This window comes from Arachis stenosperma, chromosome 6, assembly GCF_014773155.1.
Source record: "Arachis stenosperma cultivar V10309 chromosome 6, arast.V10309.gnm1.PFL2, whole genome shotgun sequence".
Classification (NCBI taxonomy): Eukaryota; Viridiplantae; Streptophyta; class Magnoliopsida; order Fabales; family Fabaceae; genus Arachis; species Arachis stenosperma.
This window is the reverse complement of record NC_080382.1, coordinates 102,128,778-102,150,585: the sequence shown is the minus strand read 5'-3', so window position 1 is coordinate 102,150,585 and position 21,808 is coordinate 102,128,778. Positions and strand designations below refer to the sequence as shown.

The 21,808-nt window shown below is 40.9% G+C and overlaps 1 non-coding gene across 1 annotated transcript; it reads right to left on the bottom strand.

Annotated features, from left to right (window-relative positions):
• Window positions 1-13,484: 13,484 nt before the first annotated feature.
• On the bottom strand, window positions 13,485-13,592 carry LOC130937278 (small nucleolar RNA R71). The gene has a single exon (XR_009068501.1). It is a non-coding gene; the product is annotated as a small nucleolar RNA R71 (small nucleolar RNA).
• Window positions 13,593-21,808: the final 8,216 nt, after the last annotated feature.

Here is a 21,808-nt window from a genome sequence, read left to right as displayed (position 1 = left end):
TCTGAATGGAGCATCATAGGTATTTTCTATGATGGTCTCTCTGAACTATCCAAGATGTCATTGGATAGCTCTGCTGGAGGATCTCTTCATCTGAAGAAGACACCTACAGAAGCTCAAGAACTAATTGAAATGGTTGCAAATAACCAATTCATGTACACTTCTGAAAGGAATCCTGTGAACAATGGGACAAATCAGAAGAAAGGAGTTCTTGAGATTGATACTCTGAATGCCATATTGGCTCAAAACAAAATATTGACTCAGTAAGTCAATTTGATTTCTCAAAGTCTGTCTGGAATGCAAGCTGCACCAGGCAGTACTAAGGATGCTTCATCTAAAGAAGAAGCTTATGATCCTGAGAACCCTTCAATGGAAGAGGTGAATTACATGGGAGAACCCTATGGAAACACCTATAATTCTTCATGGAGAAATCATCCAAATTTCTCATGGAAGGATCAACAGAAACCTCAACAAGGTTTCAACAACAATAATGGTGGAAGAAACAGGTTTAGCAATGGCAAGCCTTTTCCATCATCTTCTCAGCAACAGACAGAGAATTCTAAGCAGAACCACTCTGATTTAGCAACCATGGTCTCTGATCTAATCAAAACCACTCAAAGTTTTATGACTGAAACAAGGTCCTCCATTAGGAATTTGGAGGCACAAGTGGGACAGCTGAGCAAGAAAATTACTGAACTCCCTCCTAGTACTCTTCCAAGCAATACAGAAGAAAATCCAAAAGGAGAGTGCAAGGCCATCAACATGGCCGAATTTGGAGAGGAGGAAGAGGCAGTGAACGCCACTGAGGAAGACCTCAATGGACATCCACTGGCCTCCAATGAGTTCCCTAAGGAGGAACCATGGGAATCTGAGGCTCAAAATGAGACCATAGAGATTCCAATGGATTTACTTCTGCCATTCATGAGCTCTGATGAGTATTCTTCCTCTGAAGAGGATGAATATGTCACTGAAGAGCAAGTGGCCAAGTACCTTGGAGCAATCATGAAGCTAAATGACAAGTTATTTGGTAATGAGACTTGGGAGGATGAACCCCCTGTGCTCACCAAAGAACTGAATGACTTGTCTAGGCAGAAATTACCTCAAAAGAGACAAGATCCTGGGAAATTTTCAATACCTTGCACCATAGGCACCATGACCTTCAAGAAGGCTCTGTGTGACCTAGGGTCAAGTGTAAATCTCATGCCTCTCTCTGTAATGGAGAAGCTAGGGATCTTTGAGGTACAAGCTGCAAGAATCTCACTAGAGATGGCAGACAATTCAAGAAAACAAGCTTATGGACTTGTAGAGGATGTTTTGGTGAAGATTGAAGATCATTACATCCCTGCTGATTTCATAGTCCTAGAGACTGGGAAGTGCATGGATGAATCCATCATCCTTGGCAGACCCTTCCTAGCCACAGCAAAGGCTATGATTGATGTTGATAGAGGTGAACTGATCATTCAAGAGAATGAAGAATCCTTTGTGTTTAAGGCTCAAGGATATCCCTCTGTCACCATGGAGAGGAAGCATGAAGAGCTTCTCTCAAAACAGAGCCAAACAGAGCTCCCACAGTCAAACTCTAAGTTTGGTGTTGGGAGGCCACAACCAACTTCTAAGCTTGGTGTTGAACCCCCACATTTAAACTCTAAGTTTGGTGTTGGGAGGTTCCAACATTGCTCTGAGTATCTGTGAGGCTCCATGAGAGCCCAATGTCAAGCTACTAACATTAAAGAAGCGCTTGTTGGGAGGCAACCCAATGTTATATTTTATCTATTTTTCTTTGTTATTTTATGTTTTCTGTAGGTTGATGATCATGAGAAGTCACAAAATCAATTGAAAAAGCAAAAACTGAATGAAAAACAGGAAGAAAAATAGCACACCCTGGAGGAAGATCCTGCTGGCGTTTAAACGCCAGTAAGGGTAGCAGTTGGGCGTTTAACGCCCAGTCTGGCACCATTCTGGGCGTTTAACGCCAGAAAGGGACACCAAACTGGCGTTAAACGCCAGGAAAGGGCAAGAACTTGGCGTTAAACGCCAGAAATGGGCACCAGCCCGGCGTTTAACGCCAGAATTGGCAAAGCGTGCATTTTTTGCACGCCATTTGGTGCAGGGTTGAATTTTCCTTGACACCTCAGGATCTGTGGACCCCACAGGATCCCCACCTACCCCACCACCCTCTCTCTTCTTCTTCACCCATTCACCAATCACCTCAACACCTCTTCTCCAAAAACCCTTCACCTATCAAATCCCATCTTTCTCTTCACCACTCACATCCATCCTTCATTAAACCCCACCTACCTTACCATTCAAAATTCAAACCACTTTCCCTCCCAAACCCACCCTTACATGACCGAACCCCACCCCTCTCTCTACCCCTATATAAACCCATCTTCACCCCCTCATTTTCACACAACCTAAACACTACTTCTCCCCCTTTAGCCGAACCATAAGCCATCTCCATCTCCTCTATTTCTTCTTCTTCTACTCTCTTCTTTCTTCTTTTGCTCGAGGACGAGCAAACCTTTTAAGTTTGGTGTGGTAAAAGCATTGCTTTTTCTTTTTCCATAACCATTTATGGCATCCAAGGCCGGAGAAACCTCTAGAAAGAGGAAAGGGAAGGCAAAAGCTTTCACCTCCGAGTCATGGGAGATGGAGAGATTCATCTCAAGGGTGCATCAAGACCACTTCTATGAAGTTGTGGCCTTGAAAAAAGTGATCCCCGAGGTCCCTTTCAAACTCAAAAAGAGTGAATATCCGGAGATCCGACATGAGATTCGAAGAAGAGGTTGGGAAGTTCTTACCAACCCCATTCAACAAGTCGGAATCTTAATGGTTCAAGAGTTCTATGCCAATGCATGGATCACCAAGAACCATGATCAAAGTGTGAACCCGGACCCAAAGAATTGGCTTACAATGGTTCGGGGGAAATACTTAGATTTTAGTCCAGAAAATGTAAGGTTGGCATTCAACTTGTCCATGATGCAAGGATATGAACATCCTTACACTAGAAGGGTCAACTTTGATCAAAGGTTGGACCAAGTCCTCACAGACATTTGTGAAGAGGGCGCCCAATGGAAGAGAGATTCAAGAGGGAAGCCGGTTCAATTGAGAAGGCATGACCTCAAGCCCGTAGCTAGGGGATGGTTGGAGTTTATCCAACGCTCAATCATTCCCACTAGCAATCGGTCCGAAGTTACTATAGACCGGGCCATCATGATTCATAGTATCATGATTGGAGAGGAAGTGGAAGTTCATGAGGTTATAACCCAAGAACTCTATAAGGTGGCGGACAAGTCCTCTACCTTGGCAAGGTTAGCCTTTCCTCATCTCATTTGTCACCTCTGATATTCAGTTGGAGTTGACATAGAAGGAGACATCCTCATTGATGAGGACAAGCCCATCACTAAGAAAATGATGGAGCAAACAAGAGACCCCACTCATCATGAAATCCCTGAGATGCCTCAAGGGATGCACTTTCCTCCACAAAACTATTGGGAGCAAATCAACACCTCCCTAGGAGAACTGAGTTCCAACATGGGACAACTAAGGGTGGAGCACCAAGAACATTCCATCCTCCTTCATGAAATTAGAGAAGATCAAATAATCATGAGAGAGGAGCAACAAAGACAAGGAAGAGACATTGAGGAGCTCAAGCACTCCATAAGATCTTCAAGAGGAAGAACAAGCCGCTATCACTGAGGTGGACCCGTTCTTTAATCTCCTTGTTCTTTATTCTTCTGTTTTTCGAAAATTTATGCTTATGTTTATCCATGTTTGTGTCTTATGATCATTAGTGTCTTAGTGTCTATGCCTTAAAGTTATGAATGTCCTATGAATCCATCACCTCTCTTAAATAAAAAATGTTCTTAATTGAAAAAGAGAAGAATTGCATGAATTTTGAATTTTATAACAGATTAATTATTTTGATGTGGTGGCAATACTTTTATTTTTTGAATGTATGCTTGAACAGTGCATATGTCTTTTGAATTTGTGGTTCATGAATGTTAAAATTGTTGGCTCTTGAAAGAATGATGAAAAAGAGACATGTTACTGAGGATCTGAAAAATCATAAAAATGATTCTTGAAGCAAGAAAAAGCAGTGAATACAAAAAAAAGAAGGAGAAAAACAAAAAAAAGGGAGAAAGAGAAAAAAAAAGAAAAAGAAAGAAATAAAGTTGTGATCCAAGGTAAAAAGAGTGTGCTTAAGAACCCTGGACACCTCTAATTGGAGACTCTAGCAAAGCTGAGTCACAATCTGAAAAGGTTCACCCAATTATGTGTCTGTGGCATGTATGTATCCGGTGGTAATACTGGAAAACAGAGTGCTTTAGGCCACAGCCAAGACTCATAAAGTAGCTGCGTTCAAGAATCATCATACTTAACTAGGAGAATCAATAACACTATCTGGATTCTGAGTTCCTATAGAAGGCAATCATTCTGAATTTCAAAGGATAGAGTGAGATGCCAAAACTGTTCAGAGGCAAAAAGCTAAAGGCCCCGCTCATCTAATTAATACTGATCTTCAAAGATGTTTTTGGAATTCATTGCATATTCTCTTCTCTTTATCTTATTTGATTTTCAGTTGCTTGGGGACAAGCAACAATTTAAGTTTGGTGTTGTGATGAGCGGATAATTTATACGCTTTTTGGCATTGTTTTTAGTATGTTTCTAGTAGGATTTAGTTAGTTTTTAGTATATTTTTATTAGTTTTTAGTTAAAATTCACTTTTCTGGACTTTACTATGAGTTTTTGTGTTTTTCTATGATTTCAGGTATTTTCTGGCTAAAATTGAGGGACCTGAGCAAAAATTTGATTGAGAGACTGAAAAGGACTGCAGATGCTGTTGGATTCTGACCTCCCTGCACTCGGAGTAGATTTTCTGGAGCTACAGAAGCCCAATTGGCGCGCTCTCAACAGCGTTGGAAAGTGGACATCCTGGGCTTTCCAGCAATATATGATAGTCCATACTTTGCCCAAGATTTGATGGCCCAAACCGGCATTCAAAGTCACCTTCAGAATTCCCAGCGTTAAACGCCGGAACTGGCACCAAAGTGGGAGTTAAACGCCCAAACTGGCACAAAAGCTGGCGTTTAACTCCAAGAAGAGTCTCTACACGAAAATGCTTCAATGCTCAGCCCAAGAACACACTAAGTAGACCCGGAAGTGGATTTTTTTGTCTTTTACTCATCTTTGTAATTCTTAAGCTACTAGTTCCCTATAAATAGGACCTTTTGCTATTGTATTTGATATCTTGGTAGCTATCTTTAGTCTTATGCTATCTTAGATCATTTGGAGGCTGGCCTCACGGCCATGCCTAGACCTTTTTCTTATGTATTTTCAATGGTGGAGTTTCTACACATCATAGATTAATGTGTGGAGCTCTGCTGTACCTCGAGTATTAATGCAATTACTATTGTTATTCTATTCAATTCAGCTTGTTCTTATTCCAAGATATTCATTCGTACCCAAGAACATGATGAATGTGATGATTATGTGACGCTCATCATCATTCTCACTTATGAACGCGTGACTGACAACCACCTCCATTCTACAAGCAAACAAGGCTCTAATGTTTATCTCTTGGGTTCTTTAACCGGAATTTTCGTGGTATAAGCTAGAATTGATGGCGGCATTCAAGAGAATCCGGAAGGTCTAAACCTTGTCTGTGGTATTCTGAGTAGGATTCAATGATTGAATGACTGTGACGAGCTTCAAACTCGCGATTGTGGGGCGTTAGTGACAGACGCAAAAGAATCACTTGATTCTATTCCGACATGATCGAGAACCGACAGCTGGATAGTCGTGCCGTGACAGGGTGCGTTGAACATTTCCACTGAGAGGATGGGACTGTAGCCATTGACAACGGTGATGCCCAACATACAGCTTGCCATGGAAAGGAGTAAGAAGGATTGGATGAAGACAGTAGGAAAGCAGAGAGACGGAAGGGACAAAGCGTCTCCATTCGCTTATCTGAAGTTCTCACCAATAAATTACATAAGTATCTCTATCTTTATTTTTATGTTTTAGTCATATATCATCCATAACCATTTGAGTCTGCCTGACTGAGATTTACAAGGTGACCATAGCTTGCTTCATACCAACAATCTCCGTGGGATCGACCCTTACTCGCGTAAGGTTTATTACTTGGACGACCCAATGCACTTGCTGGTTAGTTATGCGAAGTTGCGTTATTCCCATGGTATTGAGCACCAAGTCTTTGGGGCCATTACTAGGGATTATTTGAGTTGTGAAAAGTAGTGATCACAATTTCGTGCACCAGGTTACCTCCCAATAAGCGATTCTTTAATGTCAATAGTGATGTGTGGAAAACGATCCAACACAAAACTCACCGGCAAGTGTACCGGGTCGCATCAAGTAATATTAACTCACATGAGTGAGGTCGATCCCACAGGGATTGAAGGATTGAGCAATTTTAGTTTAGTGGTTGATTTAGTCAAGCGAATCAAGTTTTGATTGAGTGATTTGTGTTTAACCAGAAGTAAATGACAGTAAATGTAAAGGGGGAAGGGAAAAGTGCAGTAAATTGAAGAACAGAATTGTAAATTTGCCGAATCTTAAAGAGCAAGAAAGTAAATGACTGAAACTTAAAGTGCAAGAAACTTAAAGTGCAGTAACTTAAATGGCAAGAAAGATAAATAGCTTGAATATAAAAGGGAATTTAGGAATGGGATTGCAAGATCTAAACAAAGAAGAAGTAAATTGCAGCAATGGATTGAGCAGAAATTGAATCAGAAGCAAATATCATTCAAACAAAAAGAAAATAAAATGCAGTAAAGGTTCACAGAAGAACCCAAAATGTGTTGTGATCTCAGGACCCAAGGGCTTAGGTAGCAGAGCCTAAAACCCAATTTCCTTCCCAGATCTGAATTATCTAAGCAATTGACAGAAAAATTTAAGAAGAAGTAATAGATGAACAGAATTGGAATTGAATTATGCAGAAAACAAAGTGCAAAGAGCTTGAATGGGAATTGGGACAGAATTTCCCCAATTTCACACACCCAAAACTCAAAAACAAGAGAGTAGAATTGCCCAAGGGAAATGAGGAAGGAGATCAGTCAATTCTCCCTTGATCCTCTTAGTTCTCGGACAAGTCTCTCAAGAAAGCTCAAAGAAAAATGAAATTCAAAGCCAAGGTAAAAGTTTAAGTGGTAAAAAGTAAAAGTAGAAGCTCAAGGTAGCTAAAAAGGTCCTAATTACATCAAACTATCTCCTATTTATACACTTTCTATTCTTGGATAATAGGATTTGGATGGGCTTTTGAATTGGTGAAGAAATGAATTCAAATGAATTTTTAATTTGAATTTTGGCCCAAAAAGTCACTCCCAGGAGGCTGCCCTGCCCTTATGGAGGGCAGGGCAGAAAATTGATGCTTGGTGCTAGCAATCGGTGCGGCCATGGTGCGTGTTGGTGCGAGTCTGGCGCGAGTTCGGTGCTTGAGAGGCTGCCCTGCCCGCGCCAAGGGCAGGGCAGAAAAGTTGATGCGCCAGATTTGAGTTGGTGCGCGCGCTTGGTGCTGCCAGGAAGAAGATTGGTGCGCCAGGAATGCAAAATTGGTGCGCCAGGAATGCAAAACGCTGCCCTGCCCGCGCCAAGGGCAGGGCAGGAAAGCTTTGGTGCGCCAGGGGAGGAGCACGCGCGTCAGATGCTGCCAGGACGAGAGTTTGGTGCGCCAGAATTCAAAGTTGGTGCACCAGATTTTTGTTTGTGGTGCGCCAGTCCAATTGCTGCCCTGCCCGCGCCAAGGGCAGGGCAGAGTTGCCATATTGCACGCCCGAGTTCGAATCACGGAGGAGGCAAACACGCTGATTATTTTCTTGGCTTCTTGGCACGGTAGTGGGCCTTAGTGCTTGGCTTCCTCATGGTTCCTTGTTCGAACCTTGTAGCATGCATGGGTGACCTTTTTCCCTTTATTTCTTCCCTTTGAGAGCTCGATTCTGCCCTCCACAAGGGCAGGGCAAGGTTCTCTTCTTCATGGTTTCAAGGCACATTTTGTGCTCTGCCCTTGGAGTGGGCAGGGCAGAGTTGCCTCCCTTGGCTTGGTCACCTAATGTTGCTCTCCTAGAGGGCATTCTGCCCTTGTGGAGGGCAATGTTGCTTCCCCCATGCAATGCGGCACGCTTCTCTCCTCTTTGGCCACGCTTTCCTTTTCTTGGGCTACACTTTTTATGCCACGCTTTTCTTTCTTTTGCTACACTTTTTAGGCCACGCTTTTCATTTTCTTTTCTTTTCTTCATCTACAATAAACCAAAACAACCACTCAAAGTATCACTAAATTCAAGAGGCTTATAAATCAATTAAAATGCAATTAAAATTAGCTTAAACCTCATGATTTAACATTAATTTCATAGTGGTTGCTTGATTTAGAGAAGTTATGCATTTTCAATCCAAATCACTTACTTAGGATGCAAGAAAGTGCATAAATGCTAACAAAACAAGTGAAATTAGCTTGAAAAATGGGTATATGATGACTTGTCATCAAATAGCTTGACAGGAAACTCTTACAAAGCTTTACAGATGCTCAGAGCATGGTTGTGGCGTCCCAACACCAAACTTAGAAGTTAAGTGTGGGGGCTCTGTCTGCCTCTGTATTGAGAGAAGCTTTTCGTGCTTCTTCTTCATGTCTACAGAAGAAGATCCTTGAGTCTTGAACACAAGATAGTCCTCATTCAACTGAAGGACTAACTCTCCTCTGTCTACATCAATCACAGCCCTTGCTGTGGCTAGGAAGGGTCTTCCAAGAATGATGGATTCATCCTCATCCTTCCCAGTTTCTAGGATTATAAAGTCAGCAGGGATGTAAAGGCCTTCAACCTTCACTAAGACATCCTCTACAACTCCATAAGCCTGTTTCATTGATTTGTCTACCATCTCTAGTGAGATTCTTACAGCTTGTACCTCAAAGATCCCCAGTTTCTCCATTACAGATAGTGGCATGAGGTTGATACCTAACCCCAGGTCACACAGAGCCTTTTCAAAGGTCATGGTGCCTATGGTGCAAGGTATTAAGAACTTCTCAGAATCCAGTTTCTTTTGAGGCAGTGTCTGCTGAATCCATGTATTCAGTTCATTGATGAGCAATGGAGGTTCATCCTTCCAAGTTTCATTACCAAATAACTTGGCATTCAGCTTCATGATTGCTCCCAGATAGTGAGTAACTTGCTCTTCAACAATGTCTTCACACTCTTCAGAGGAAGAATATTCATCAGAGCTCATGAATGGCAACAGTAAGTTCAGTAGAATCTCTATGGTCTCTGTATGAGCCTCAGATTCCTTTGGTTCCTCAATAGGGAACTCCTTATTGGTCAGTGGACGTCCCTTGAGGTCTTCCTCACTAGGAATCACAGCCTTTTCACTCTCTCCAGGTTCGGCCACTTTGGATGTGGTTATGGCCTTGCACTCTCTTTTGGGATTCTCTTCTGTATTGCTTGGGAGAGTACTAGGAGGAGTTTCAGTAACTCTTTTACTCAACTGACCCACTTGTGCCTCCAAATTTCTGATGGAGGACCTTGTTTCATTCATGAAATTGAGAGTGGTCTTAGATAGATCAGAGACTATGTTTGCTAAGCCAGAGAGGCTCTACTTAGAATTCTTTTTCTGTTGCTGAGAAGATGATGGAAAAGATTTGCTATTGCCAAACTTATTTCTCCCACCATTATTGTTGTTGAAGCCTTGTTGAGGCTTCTGTTGATCCTTCCATGAAAAATTTGAATGATTCCTCCATGAAGGATTATAGGTGTTTCTGATGAGCGGATAATTTGTACGCTTTTTGGCATTGTTTTTAGTATGTTTCTAGTAGGATTTAGTTAGTTTTTAGTATATTTTTATTAGTTTTTAGTTAAAATTCACTTTTCTGGACTTTACTATGAGTTTGTGTATTTTTCTGTGATTTCAGGTATTTTCTGGCTGAAATTGAGAGACCTGAGCAAAAATCTGATTCAGAGACTGAAAAGGACTGCAGATGCTGTTGGATTCTGACCTCCCTGCACTCGAAGTGGATTTTCTGGAGCTACAGAAGCCCAATTGGCGCGATCCCAATGGCGTTGGAAAGTAGACATCCTGGGCTTTCCAGCAATATATGATAGTCTATACTTTGCCCAAGATTTGATGGCCCAAACCGGCGTTCAAAGTCACCTACAGATTTCCCAGCGTTAAACGCCGGAACTGGCACCAAAGTGGGAGTTAAACGCCCAAACTGGCACAAAAGCTGGCGTTTAACTCCAAGAGAAGTCTCTACACGAAAATGCTTCATTGCTCAGTTTAAGCACACACCAAGTGGGCCCGGAAGTGGATTTTTATGTCTTTTACTCATCTTTGTAATTCTTAAGCTACTAGTTCCCTATAAATAGGACCTTTTACTATTGTATTTTAACATCTTCGGATCATTCTTGATCTTAGGATCATCTTTGGACATCTAGTTCTTAGATTATTGGGAGGCTGGCCTCACGGCCATGCCTAGACCTTGTTCTTATGTATTTTCAACGGTGGAGTTTCTACACACCATAGATTAAGGTGTGGAGCTCTGCTGTACCTCGAGTATTAATGTACTTACTATTGCTCTTCTATTCAATTCAGCTTGTTCTTGTTCCAAGATATCACTTGTTCTTCAACTTGATGAATGTGATGATCCGTGACACTCATCATCATTCTCACCTATGAACGTGTGACTGACAACCACCTCCGTTCTACCTTAGATTGGGTGAATATCTCTTGGATTCCTGATACACGACGCATGGTTGATCGCCTGACAACCGAGCGCTCGCCTGACAACCGAGCCAGCCATTCTGTGAGATCAGAGTCTTCGTGGTATAGGCTAGAACTGATGGCGGCATTCAAGAGAATCCGGAAGGTCTAAACCTTGTCTGTGGTATTCTGAGTAGGATTCAATGATTAAATGACTGTGACGTGTTTCAAACTCGCGATTGTAGGGCGTTAGTGACAGACGCAAAAGAATCACTGGATTCTATTCCGACATGATCGAGAACCGACAGCTGGATAGCCGTGCCGTGACAGGGTGCGTTGAACATTTCCACTGAGAGGATGGGAGGTAGCCACTGACAACGGTGAAACCCTTGCATAAGCTTGCCATGGAAAGGAGTAAGAAGAATTGGATGAAGACAGTAGGAAAGCAGAGAGACGGAAGGGACAAAGCATCTCCATTCGCATATCTGAAATTCTCACCAATGAATTGCATAAGTATCTCTATCTTTATCTTTATGTTTTATTCATCATCTATACCCATTTGAGTCTGCCTGACTGAGATTTACAAGGTGACCATAGCTTGCTTCATACCAACAATCTCCGTGGGATCGACCCTTACTCGCGTAAGGTTTATTACTTGGACGACCCAGTGCACTTGCTGGTTAGTTGTGCGAAGTTGTGTTTATGCCATGGTATTGAGCACCAAGTCTTTGGGGCCATTACTAGGGATTATTTGAGTTGTGAAAAGTAGTGATCACAATTTCGCATACCAAGTTTTTGGCGCCGTTGCCGTGGATTGTTCCGTGTATGGACAACTGACGGTTCATCTTGTTGCTTAGATTAGGAATTTTTTTTAGAATTTCTTTAAGAATGAATTTTAGAGTTTCATGATGATCTGTTGAAATCTGGCTGGCTGTGAAGCCATGTCTAATCTTATTGGACCGAGGTTTTAACTTGTCGTCACAGGAGCTTGTTGATTTCTATCAATCTTGCTGTTGGAGCAATGATCTGCTGAGACTTGGCTGGCCATTGACCATGTCTAGTGTTTTGGACCGAAGCTTTCTTTGAAAGCTTGGCTGGCTGTAAAGCTATGTCTAATTCCTGGACCGGAGTCTTAGACTAGCATTGCAATGATTCCTGGAATTTTAATTAAGAATTCTGAAACCTTTATTTTCTATTTTCATATAATTTTTGAAAAAGCACAAAAAAATTACAAAATCATAAAAACCAAAAAAATATTTTATGTTTCTTGTTTAAGTCTAGTGTCTTATTTTAAGTTTGGTGTCTTGCATGCATTGTTTAGTTGATCTTGGTTCTATTTTTAAGTCAATAATACAGAGAACTGAAGATTCAGTACATACAGCTGAGGAATTATACAGAAAAAAGTTGGGCGTTCAAAACGCCCAGTGAAGAAGGCAGAGTGGCGTTTAAACGCCAGCCAGGGTGCCTGGCTGGGCGTTTAACGCCCAAAAAGGTAGTGCATTGGGCGTTAAACGCCAGAATGTGCACCATTCTGGGCGTTTAACGCCAGGATGGCACAAGAGGGAAGATTCTGTTTTCAAATCAAATTTTTTTCAAGTTTTCAAAGTTTTTCAAAATCAAATCTTTTTCAAATCATATCTTTTCAATCATATGTTTTCAAAATCAATTTCTTTCCTTTTTCAAAAATACTTGCTATCAATTAATGATTTGATTCAACATTTCAAGTAAGTTGCCTTTTCTGTTGAGAAAGGTTTAATGTTTGAATCATATCTTTTCTTGTTAGGCAAGTCATTAATTTTTAAAAATCAAATCTTTTTAAATTGTTTTTCAAATCATATCTTTTCAATCATATCTTTTTAAAACTATAACTTTTCAATCATATCTTTTTAATCACATCTTTTTCAAAATAGTTTTCAATCATATCTTTTTGATTTCTGATTTCAAAATCTTTTTCAAAAATCACTTGATTTCTTTCCCACTCTTGGTTTTCGAAAATCAATTAAAGTTTTTCAAAATGTTTATAAAATCTTTTTAACTTAATTTTCGAAATTTCTTCCCCTCTTCTCACATCCTTCTATTTATGGAGTACCACTCCTCCTCAATGCACAATTCGAACTTTATCTCACTAAGTTCGAATTCTTCTCCCTCTTCCTTCTATTTTTTTTCTGTGCCTCTGACACCTCAAGGAATCTCTATACTGTGACATAGAGGATTCCACATTTTCTTGTTCTCTTCTCTTTCATATGAGCAGGAACAAAAACAAAGGCATTCTTGTTGAAGCTGAACCTGAACCTGAAAGGACCTTGAAGCGAAAGCTAAGAGAAGCTAAGGCACAACTCTCTGTAGAGGACCTGACAGAAATCTTCAAAGAAGAAGAACCCATGGCAGCCGAAAATAACAACAATGCCAACAATGCAAGGAAGGTACTTGGTGACTTTACTGCACCTACTCCAGACTTCTATGGGAGAAACATCTCTATCCCTGCCATTGGAGTAAACAACTTTGAGCTTAAGCCTCAATTAGTTTCTCTAATGCAACAGAATTGTAAGTTCCATGGACTTCCATTGGAAGATCCTCATCAGTTTTTAGCTGAATTCTTGCAAATCTATGACACTGTCAAGACTAATGGGGTTGACCCTGAGGTCTACAGACTCATGCTATTCCCTTTTGTTGTAAGAGACAGAGCTAGAACATGGTTGGACTCACAACCTAAAGAAAGCATGAACTCTTGGGAAAAGCTAGTCAATGCCTTCTTGGCAAAGTTCTTTCCACCTCAAAAATTGAGTAAGCTTAGAGTGGAAGTCCAAACCTTCAGACAGAAGGAAGGTGAATCCCTCTATGAAGCTTGGGAAAGATACAAACAATTGATCAAAAAGTGTCCCTCTGATATGCTTTCTGAATGGAGCATCATAGGTATTTTCTATGATGGTCTGTCTGAACTGTCCAAGATGTCTTTAGATAGCTCTGCTGGAGGATCTCTTCATCTGAAGAAGACGCCTACAGAAGCTCAAGAGCTCATTGAAATGGTTGCAAATAACCAATTCATGTACACTTCTGAAAGGAATCCTGTGAACAACGGGACAAATCAGAAGAAAGGAGTTCTTGAGATTGATACTATGAATGCCATATTGGCTCAGAACAAAATATTGACTCAGCAAGTCAATTTGATTTCTCAAAGTCTGTCTAGAATGCAAAATGCACCTAGCAGTACTAAGGATGCTTCATCTGAAGAAGAAGCTTACGATCCTGAGAACCCTTCAATGGAAGAGGTGAATTACCTAGGAGAACCTTATGGAAACACCTATAATTCTTCATGAAGAAATCATCCAAATTTTTCATGGAAGGATCAACAGAGACCTCAACAAGGTTTCAACAACAATAATGGTGGAAGAAATAGGTTTAGCAATGGCAAGCCTTTTCCATCATCTTCTCAGCAACAGACAGAGAATTCTAAGCAGAACCATTCTGACTTAGCAACCATGGTCTCTGATCTAATCAAAACCACTCAAAGTTTCATGACTGAAACAAGGTCCTCCATTAGAAATTTGGAGGCACAAGTAGGACAGCTGAGCAAGAAAATTACTGAACTCCCTCCTAGTACTCTTCCAAGCAATACAGAAGAAAATCCAAAAGGAGAGTGCAAGACCATCAACATGGCCGAACTTGAAGAGGAGGAAGAGGCAGTGAACGCCACTGAGGAAGACCTCAATGGACGTCCACTGGCCTCCAATGAGTTCCCTAATGAGGAACCATGGGAATCTGAGGCTCAAAATGAGACCATAGAGATTCCATTGGACTTACTTCTGCCATTCATGAGCTCTGATGAGTATTCTTCCTCTGAAGAGGATGAATATGTCACTGAAGAGCAAGTTGCTAAATACCTTGGAGCAATCATGAAGCTAAATGACAAGTTATTTGGTAATGAGACTTGGGAAAATGAACCTCCTTTGCTCACCAAAGAACTGGATGACTTGTCTAGGCAGAGATTACCTCAAAAGAGATAAGATCCTGGGAAGTTTTCAATACCTTGTACCATAGGCACCATGACCTTCAAGAAGGCTCTGTGTGACTTAGGGTCAAGTGTAAACCTCATGCCTCTCTCTGTAATGGAGAAGCTAGGGATCTTTGAGGTACAAGCTGCAAGAATCTCACTAGAGATGGTAGACAATTCAAAGAAACAAGCTTATGGACTTGTAGAGGATGTTCTGGTAAAGGTTGAAGACCATTACATCCCTGCTGATTTCATAGTCCTAGAGACTGGGAAGTGCATGGATGAATCTATCATCCTTGGCAGACCCTTCCTAGCCACAGCAAAGGCTGTGATTGATGTGGACAGAGGTGAATTGATCATTCAAGTGAATGAAGAATCCCTTGTGTTTAAGGCTCAAGGATATCCCTCTGTCACCATGGAGAGGAAGCATGAAGAGCTTCTCTCAAAACAGAGCCAAACAGAGCCCCCACAGTCAAACTCTAAGTTTGGTGTTGGGAGGCCACAACCAAACTCTAAGTTTGGTGTTGAACCCCCACATTCAAACTCTAAGTTTGGTGTTGGGAGGTTCCAACATTGCTCTGAGCATCTGTGAGGCTCCATGAGAGCCCTCCGTCAAGCTACTGACATTAAAGAAGCGCTTGTTAGGAGGCAACCCAATGTTATATTTTATCTATTTTCTTTTGCTATTTTATGTTTTCTGTAGGTTGATGATCATGAGAAGTCACAAAATTAATTGAAAAAGCAAAAACAGAATGAAAAACAGGAAGAAAAACAGCACACCCTGGAGGAAGAACCTACTGGCGTTTAGACGCCAGTAAGGCTAGCAGATGGGCGTTTAACGCCCAGTCTGGCACCATTCTGGGCGTTTAACGCCAGAAAGGGGCACCAGACTGGCATTAAACGCCAGAAAAGGGCAAGCACTTGGTGTTAAACGCCAGAAATGGGCACTAGCCCGGCATTTAATGCCAGAATTGGCTCAGAATGCAATTTTGCATGCCATTTGGTGCAGGGATGACTTTTCCTTGATACCTCAGGATCTGTGGACCCCACAGGATCCCCACCTACCCCACCACCCTCTCTCTTCTTCTTCACCCATTCACCAATCACCTCTACCACTCTTCCCCAAAAACCCCTCACCTATCAAATCCCATCTTTCTCTTCACCACTCACATCCATTCTTCATAAAACCCCACCTACCTCACCATTCAAATTCAAACCACTTTCCCACCCAAACCCACCCATAATGGCCGAACCCTACCCCTCTCTTCACCCCTATATAAACCCATCTTCACTCCTTCATTTTCACACACTCTAAACACTACTTCTCCCCCCTTTGGCCGAACCACAAAGCCATCTCCCTCTCCTCTATTTCTGCTTCTTCTACTCTCTTCTTTCTTCTTTTGCTCGAGGACGAGCAAACCTTTTAAGTTTGGTGTGGTAAAAGCATTGCTTTTTGTTTTTCCATAACTATTTATGGCATCCAAGGCCGGAGGAACCTCTAGAAATAGGAAAGGGAAGGGAGAAGCTTCCACCTCCGAGTCATGGGAGATGGAGAGATTCATCTCAAGGGTTCATCAAGACCACTTCTATGAAGTTGTGGCCTTGAAGAAGGTGATCCCCGAGGTGCCTTTTAAACTCAAAAAGAGTGAATATCCGGAGATCCGACATGAGATTAGAAGAAGAGGTTGGGAAGTTCTTACCAACCCCATTCAACAAGTCGGAATCTTGATGGTTCAAGAGTTCTATGCCAATGCATGGATCACCAAGAACCGTGATCAAAGTGTGAACCCGGACCCAAAGAATTGGCTTACAATGGTTCGGGGGAAATACTTAGATTTTAGTCCGGAAAATGTAAGGTTGGCATTCAACTTGCCCATGATGCAAGGAGATGAACACCCTTACACTAGAAGGGTCAACTTTGATCAAAAGTTGGACCAAGTCCTCACTGACATTTGTGAAGAGAGCGCCCAATGGAAGAGAGATTCAAGAGGGAAGCCGGTTCAATTGAGAAGGCATGACCTCAAGCCCGTGGCTAGGGGATGGTTGGAGTTTATCCAACGCTCAATCATTCCCACTAGCAACCGGTCCGAAGTTACTCTAGACCGGGCCATCATGATTCATAGCATCATGATTGGAGAAGAAATAGAAGTTCATGAGGTTATAGCCCAAGAACTCTAAAGGTGGCAGACAAGCCCTCTACCTTGGCAAGGTTAGCCTTTCCTCATCTCATTTGTCACCTCTGTTATTCAGTAGGAGTTGACATAAAAGGAGACATCCTCATTGATGAGGACAAGCCCATCACTAAGAAAAGGATGGAGCAAACAAGAGACCCCACTCATCATGAAGTCCCTGAGATACCTCAAGGGATGCACTTTCCTCCACAAAACTATTGGGAGCAACTGAACACCTCCCTAGGAGAACTGAGTTCCAACATGGGACAACTAAGGGTGGAGCACCAAGAACATTCCATCCTCCTCCATGAAATTAGAGAAGATCAAAGAATTATGAGAGAGGAGCAACAAAGGCAAGGAAGAGACATTGAGGAGCTCAAGCACTCCATAAGATCTTCAAGAGGAAGAACAAGCCGCCATCACTAAGGTGGACCCGTTCTTTAATCTCCTTGTTCTTTATTTTTCTGTTTTTCGAAAATTATGCTCTATGGTTATCTATGTTTGTGTCTTATGATCATTAGTGTCTATGCCTTAAAGTTATGAATGTCCTATGAATCCATCACCTTTCTTAAAATGAAAAATGTTCTTAATTGAAAAAGAGAAGAATTGCATGAATTTCAGATTTTATAACAGATTAATTATTTTGATGTGGTGGCAATACTTTTGTTCTCTGAAAGAATGATGAAAAAGGAGACATGTTACTGAGGATCTGAAAAATCATAAAAATGATTCTTGAAGCAAGAAAAAGCAGTGAATACAAAAAAAAAAGAGAAGAAAAAAAAACGAAAAAAAAGAAGGGAGAAAAAGAAAAAGAAAGAGAAAAAGAAAGAAAAAAAAAGAAATAAAGCTGTGATCCAAGGCAAAAAGAGTGTGCTTAAGAACCCTGGACACCTCTAATTGGGGACTCTAGCAAAGCTGAGTCACAATCTGAAAAGGTTCACCCAATTATGTGTCTGTGGCATGTATGTATCCGGTGGTAATACTGGAAGACAGAGTGCTTTGGGCCACGGCCAAGACTCATAAAGTAGCTGTGTTCAAGAATCATCATACTTAACTAGGAGAATCAATAACACTATCTGGATTCTGAATTCCTATAGAAGCCAATCATTCTGAATTTCAAAGGATAGAGTGAGACGCCAAAACTGTTCAGAAGCAAAAAGCTAAAAGCCCCGCTCATCTAATTAATACTGATCTTCATATATGTTTTTGGAGTTCATTGCATATTCTCTTCTTTTTATCTTATTTGATTTTCATTTGCTTGGGGACAAGCAACAATTTAAGTTTGGTGTTGTGATGAGCGGATAATTTGTACGCTTTTTGGCATTGTTTTTAGTATGTTTCTAGTAGGATTTAGTTAGTTTTTAGTATATTTTTATTAGTTTTTAGTTAAAATTCACTTTTCTGGACTTTACTATGAGTTTGTGTGTTTTTCTGTGATTTCAGGTATTTTCTGGCAGAAATTGAGGGACCTGAGCAAAAATCTGATTCAAAGACTGAAAAGGACTGCAGATGCTGTTGGATTCTGACCTCCCTGCACTCGAAGTGGCTTTTCTGGAGCTACAGAAACCCAATTGGCAAGCTCTCAACGGCGTTGGAAAGTAGACATCCTGGGCTTTCCAGCAATATATGATAGTTCATACTTTGCTCAAGATTTGATGGCCCAAACCGGCGTTCAAAGTCACCTATAGATTTCCCAGCGTTAAACGCCGGAACTGGCACCAAAGTGGGAGTTAAACGCCCAAACTGGCACAAAAGCTGGCGTTTAACTCCAAGAGAAGTCTCTACACGAAAATGCTTCATTGCTCAGCCCAAGCACACACCAAGTGGGCCCGGAAGTGGATTTTTATGTCTTTTACTCATCTTTCTAATTCTTAAGCTACTAGTTCCCTATAAATAGGACCTTTTACTATTGTATTTTAACATCTTCGGATCATTCTTGATCTTAGGATCATCTTTGGACATCTAGTTTTTAGATTATTGGGAGGCTGGCCTCACGGCCATGCCTAGACCTTGTTCTTATGTATTTTCAACGGTGGAGTTTCTACACACCATAGATTAAGGTGTGGAGCTCTGCTGTACCTCGAGTATTAATGCAATTACTATTGTTCTTCTATTCAATTCAGCTTGTTCTTGTTCCAAGATATCACTTATTCTTCAACTTGATGAATGTGATGATCCGTGACACTCATCATCATTCTCACCTATGAACGTGTGACTGACAACCACCTCCGTTTTACCTTAGATTGGGTGAATATCTCTTGGATTCCTGATACACGACGCATGGTTGATCGCCTGACAACCGAGCGCTCGCCTGACAATCGAGCCAGCCATTCCGTGAGATCAGAGTCTTCGTGGTATAGGCTAGAACTGATGGCGGCATTCAAGAGAATCCGGAAGGTCTAAACCTTGTCTGTGGTATTCTGAGTAGGATTCAATGATTGAATGAATGTGACGTGCTTCAAACTCGCGATGTGGGGCGTTAGTGACAGACGCAAAAGAATCACTGATTCTATTCCGACATGATCGAGAACCGACAGCTGGATAGCCGTGCCGTGACAGGGTGCGTTGAACATTTCCACTGAGAGGATGGGAGGTAGCCACTGACAACGGTGAAACCCTTGCATAAGCTTGCCATGGAAAGAAGTAAGAAGGATTGGATGAAGACAGTAGGAAAGCAGAGAGACGGAAGGGACAAAGCATCTCCATTCGCTTATCTGAAATTCTCACCAATGAATTGCATAAGTATCTCTATCTTTATCTTTATGTTTTATTCATCATCTATACCCATTTGAGTCTGCCTGACTGAGATTTACAAGGTGACCATAGCTTGCTTCATACCAACAATCTCCGTGGGATCGACCCTTACTCGCGTAAGGTTTATTACTTGGACGACCCAGTGCACTTGCTGGTTAGTTGTGCGAAGTTGTGTTTATGCCATGGTATTGAGCACCAAGTCTTTGGGGCCATTACTAGGGATTATTTGAGTTGTGAAAAGTAGTGATCACAATTTCGCATACCAGTTTCCATAGGATTCTCCCATGTAATTCACCTCTTCCATTGAAGGATTCTCAGGGTCATAAGCTTTTCCTTCAGAGGAGGCTTCTTTAGCACTGCCGGATGCAGCTTGTAATCCAGTCAGATGTTGAGAAATCATATCGACTTGCTGAGTCAATATTTTGTTTTGAGCCAATATGGCATTCAGAATATCAATCTCAAGAACTCCTTTCTTCTGAGTCATCCCATTATTCATATGATTTCTTTCAGAAGTGTACATGAACTGGTTATTTGCAACCATCTCAATGAGTTCTTGGGCATCTTAGATAATTCAGACAGACCATCATAGAATATGCATATGATGCTCCATTCTGGAAGCATGTCAGAAGGACACCTTTTGGTTAATTGCTTGTATCTTTTCCAAGCTTCATAGATGGATTTACCTTCTTTCTGTTTGAAGGTTTGGACTTCCACTCTAAGCTTGCTCATCTTTTGAGGTGGAAAGAATTTTGTCAAGAAAGCATTAACCAACTTGTCCCAAGAGTTCAAACTTTCTCTAGGTTGTGAGTCCAACCATGTTCTAGCTTTGTCTCTTACAGTAAAAGGGAAAAGCATAAGTCTGTAGACCTCGGGATCAACCCCATTGGTCTTGGCAGTATCACAAATCTACAAGAATTCAGCTAAGAACTGATGAGGATCTTCCGATGGAAGTCCATGAAACTTGCAATTCTACTGCATTAGAGAAACTAATTGAGGCTTAAGCTCAAAGTTGTTTGCTCCAATGGCAGGAATTGAGATGCTTCTTCCATAGAAGTTGGAAGTTGATGCAGTATAGTCACCAAGCATCTTCCTTGCATCTCTAGCATTGTTGTTGGGTTCGGCTGCCATGTCTGCTTCTTTTTTGAATTTCTCTGTAAGGTTCTCTCCAGAGTGTTGTGCTTTAGCTTTTCTTAGCTTCTTCTTCAAAGTCCTTTTAGGTTCAGGATCAGCTTCAACAAGAATGTTTTTATCCATGTTTCTGCTCATATAAAAAAGAAGAGAACAAAAGGGAGTAGTGAAATCCTCTATGTCACAGTATAGAGACTCCTTGATGTGTCAGAGAAAAAGGAGTAGAAGAATGAGAAGAGAGAGGAGGTGAGTTTGAAAATTTTTTAGATGAGTGGAGGAAGAATGTTAGCAATTAAATAAAATAAATAGAAAGAGATGACAGAGAAAGAGTTTTCGAAAATTTAAAAGAAATAACAAAAAATTAGAATTTAAAACAATTAGTTAATTAAAAAAGATTTTTGAAAAAGGGGTTAGTGATTTTCGAAAATGAGAAGTGAAAAAGATTTGAAAATAAATTTTGAAAAGATAAGAAGTTAGAAAAAGATTTTGAAATTAAAATTAAAAAAAAGATATGATTGAAAAAGGATATGATTGAAAAGATATTATTGAAAAGAAAATTAAAAAGGGAATTAAAAAGATTTGATTTTTAAAATTGATGACTTGACTAACAAGAAACTAAAAGATATGATTCTAGAATTCAAAGATTGAACCTTTTTTAACAAGAGAGTAACAAACTTGAAATTTTTGAATCAAAACATTAATTGTTAGCAACAATTTTTTTTTTTTGAAAATTTAAGAAAAAGATTTTTTTTGAGAAATTAGTTTTAAAATTTTCAAAAGCATTAAAAGAGAAAGTTAAGATTTTAAAATCATGAATTAAAACATGAATATTTGAATTTGAAACGAAATTACCTCCCCTGTGTCATCCTGGCATTAAACGCCCAGGATGCTATCCATTCTGACGTTTAACGCCCAGAATGCTACCTCTTTGGGCATTAAACGCCCAGCCAGATACCCTGGCTGGTGTTAAACCCCAGAAATCCTTCTTTACTGGGTGTTTTTCTAAACATCCAGAATGCTGCCCATTCTGGCGTTTAACGCCCAGAATGATAGCTTTACTGGCATT